The sequence below is a fragment of the Phaethon lepturus genome, unplaced genomic scaffold, assembly GCF_000687285.1.
Source record: "Phaethon lepturus isolate BGI_N335 unplaced genomic scaffold, ASM68728v1 scaffold24024, whole genome shotgun sequence".
Lineage (NCBI taxonomy): Eukaryota > Metazoa > Chordata > Aves > Phaethontiformes > Phaethontidae > Phaethon > Phaethon lepturus.
In genome coordinates, this window is record NW_010537541.1 from 22,757 (window position 1) to 26,884 (window position 4,128).

The window sequence follows — 4,128 nt, forward strand, 5'->3', positions numbered from 1 at the left end:
AGCCCTGCCCAGAAGGACTTGGGGGTCCTGGTGGATGAAAAGGTGGACATGAGCCGGCAATGTGCACTCACAGCCCAGAATGCCAACCGCCTCCTGGGCTGCATCCAAAGCAGCGTGGCCAGCAGGTCGAGGGAGGGGATTCTGCCCCTCTACTTTGCTCTGGTGAGACCCCACCTGCAGTGCTGCGTCCAGCTCTGGAGCCCTCAGCACAGGAAAGACATGGACCTGTTGGAGCGGGTCCAGAGGAGGCCACAAAAATGCTCGGAGGGCTGGAACAGCTCTGCTGTGAGGACAGGCTGAGAGAGTTGGGGTTGTTCAGCCTGGAGAAGAGGAGGCTCTGGAGAGACCTTCTTGCAGCCTTCCAGTACTTCAAGGGGGCTGATAAGAAAGATGGGGACAGACTTTTTAGCAGGGCCTGTAACGATAGGACAAGACGTAACAGTTTTAAACTTAAAGAGGGTAGATTTCAAGTAGATCTAAGGAAAAAATTTTTGACAATGAGGGTGGTAAAAGGCTGGCCCAGGTTGCCCAGAGGTGGTAGATGCCCCATCCCTGGAAACATTCCAGGTCAGGTTGGACGGGGCTCTGAGCAACCTGATCTAGTTGAATATGTCCCTGGTCATTGCAGGGGGGTTGGACTAGATGACCTTGAAAGGTCTCTTCCAATCCAAACTATTCCATGATTCTATGGTTTTGGTTTTCTATTTGATTTTGCTTTAAAAAAAAAATAATAATACTGTCCTTTTCATACACTTTGCTGTGTCTCCAAAGCCTCCTGCTGTTAGATCCGTTTTAGCTTTCAGCAAGCAAGAGCGTGCAATAAAGAAAAATCTCCCGATGGCCACCAACACCCCAACACAGTGTAGCTGTTCCTTTGTCTGGCAGATTAGCTCCAGAAATGATAGTCTATATTAATTGATCCAAGCTTTCATCAGAGAATGCTTGCACCAGGCTTTTACAGCCTTTGATCAAAGGCAAGGTTTTCGAAAAGGAGCCCAACGTCTGGCTTCCATGCCCATGTTGATCAAAATGGTGATGTGTGGTGCTCAGATTTGACCCCCACAGTTGCTTGCAGAATAGGAGCATTTTGGTAACATGATGTGCTCTGGGCAGAAATAAGCAATGTAAATTATCAGAAGTCTAGAATATATATATGTATAAAAGAACTGAGATTCTTTAGCCTAAAGAAGAGGAGGTTTGAGTGGGATAGAACAAGGAGTCTTTGAATAGATAAATCATTGCTGCCAGGGGAAAAGATTATGTATTTCCACATTGATTTATAGAGGCCAAAAAATAACGGGTTCAGGATAGCTACCAGGTGGAAGTTTTTAACAGGAAAGGTAATACGAGGCTGGACTGTCTGAGGAGGGTTTGGGGTCTGAAGGTCCTCAAGATCTGGTTAGGCACCTGTCAGAAATGATACTGGTATTGTCTACCTGGCTTCAGCCAGTGGAATGGACTAAATGTCTTTGTGAGTCCTCACAGAAAGACAGAAAAACTGTGGAAAACAAGCAGGAAGTTTTCACATTGAGGAAGAAAAGGAAAAAAATCAGCAAAGCCCCTTTTGCCGGGCTTAAGTGAATGAATACTCACCAATCCACATGAACATCACCCCCCGCCATCCCGTCATGCAGCTACTCGAATCACTCTCCACTCCCATGCCATAAAAACACAGCAGGAGGCCTGAGAGAGTTGGGTTTGTCCCAACTGTCCTGCCTGCTGCTTCAGGCTTTTTCCTGGGGGTTGAAGTTAAGGAAGTCTTCCATTTGAGCCCCTTTCCTGAAGAAAAAGGTTTTTATTCTGTGCTTGCCCTTTTGTATTAAAGTTACCACGGCAGGCTGGCTGGCTAATCGCTGGAATGATCAGAGGGTCTCAGAGATACCTGAACCCAGGCTGAAGCATGTGTAAGTTGCTGCCTTTGTTCGCTTCACAAAACCAAACAGGAGTAGCTTGTGTGAGGATTAGATATCTGCAATTCAATCCAGATGATCACTTTATTATGGAAAAACATCCCTCTGCATACCACCCAGAAAGACAGCCACCACGGGATGAAGTATCGCGGGCTCCTGTTCCACCCCGTTGGAGCTGCAGGCTATAAAGGCAGAGTTAGAAGGAGACATACAGCTGCTACAGGAGATGGGCTTAACAGTGTGTGAACGCCATGTGCTTGTAAGGATATTTAAAGGATTAGAGGAGAATTAAATGTTTGTCTGTCTTTGTTGTTCAGCACAGCTTCAAAGCTGGAAGACGATATTAAAGAAGATATTTCCCTTTTTAAATACCGGAAAGGGACTCCTCAAACAATAGCTGGAAAGTGCAGGCATGACCTAACAGATTTATACACAAAGATGCTGAACGATTCTTATCAGATTGGTGAAGAACATGCTATTCTGCAGCATAAAACGGTGATACGAAGTTCACAATTTAAAATACCGGTGAATAATCCCCAGCATGGACAAAAAAGCCAGCTCAAAATTCCTCCCTGGGAAACAGAAGGCAAGCATCCTGGCTGGTGGTTTCGATTTATGCTGCTAGGCTGGGTTGTGGGTTAACTGGCCAGCAGCAGAGCGATGGCGGCCAGGGCCTCTCCTAGGAGCAGTTCTCCTGCGCAGCCAGGGGCGGTCACCAGTTCGGCTGCTGCTGTTAAACCTGCCTCGTACCCAGGATCAGAGCTCTTAAGTTCCCAAACAGAGAACTTTATCTATAACCTTTTAGGAAAAATAAAGTCTGAGACAGAAACACTGTTGGCGAGATTCTCAGGTCAGCAGGTGCTTTTTTGGGGGAAGGCTTAGTTAAGGATTCAAGTAAATTCAGTGCCTTAGCTTGCAAGGGGAGGGATGGAGAGTCTCTAAAGGAAAAAAGACATCTTTCTCAGAGACGTTATGGCATTCAATCAGATTTTTACTGAAAACTTGCAACTCCTGGAATAGGGCTAAAGTGGTCTTAAGTTACCTTGGCATGTCCCTGAGCCTGAGCTGTTCCGCATAACTTAGGCCGCTTTGGGGCCGTTGGCTAAGCTGTGGCACACGCCCCGCAGCCACTGCTCGCCAGGCACCAGAGCTTTGCCGGGGCAGCCACGCGGCTCTGCACTGCGGCTGTGCCCTCGCTCTGGGCCCTTCTGTCTCCAGCATCATCTTCTCAAAACACCAGGGCCGGTGCTTCTGAAAGCACCTATAGAAGGCAGACTGATGGCTGTCTTCTGCATGAGGCAACATCTCTTCCAGCTGCGTTTGGGGCTTTTATGGATTCTTCTTCACTGCTTTTATTGTTTTTATTCATTATAGAAGGAGCAGAGCAAAGGTGAAAACCTCGCTCATTTTATCTTTCCCCTCTTCTGCTCCAGCCTAGGTTTCTAAAAGATGTTATCACTGAAACAGTTAATTTGGACTAGTAGCAATTGATATCATCCTTAGAGAGTAAAGGGAAATTCTTTGCAACAGCAGATACTCACTCTGAGCAAATGCAGGCCTGGTTTCCTAAGCTACCCATCCTCTAACACAGCTGCATTACTTGTGACTTCACAGGCCCAACAATGAAGAAAATAACTTTGTTCATCTTCACTGTCGCCATAGTATAAATTTGAAATGCGTTCAGTTTTGTGTTAGGTTTAATCAGAGTGGGAATGTGCTCTATAGAATAATATCCAAGCATTTTTACACTGGGCACTGCGCTAACAGATATCCAGGTTACTGAGCAACATACTCACACAGCCAAAGGCTTTAAATCTTGTCCATGAAGAAATGTTTGAGCAGAACAAGGACATTCCTCTCCTTTCCTTCTTTTCCTTTCTAAAAGTGAATTAATATCTCTTACCCGGGATGCCGGTCTATCCTACATTAATGGTACTTAACCCTTGCCTTTACAAAGGATTCTCGAGACCCTGCTCCATTTTTTGGAAGCAGGTATTTGATACTCTACACAGGGAATGCCCTTGGGGTAAAGAAGTATCTTTGTCCAGGGAAATTCCACTCTGGTTTGATTGAGACTTTTAATGGTAAAGCTCTGTTCTTTCACTTTTCTCAGTTTCATTAGGCTGGAAAGCATGTTGGCAACGCTCCAGCACAACTGAAGCATCTGAGGGAGCTGTGAGGCACACACTGATGGTTCAAGCCAGGGCTCATTCTGAAT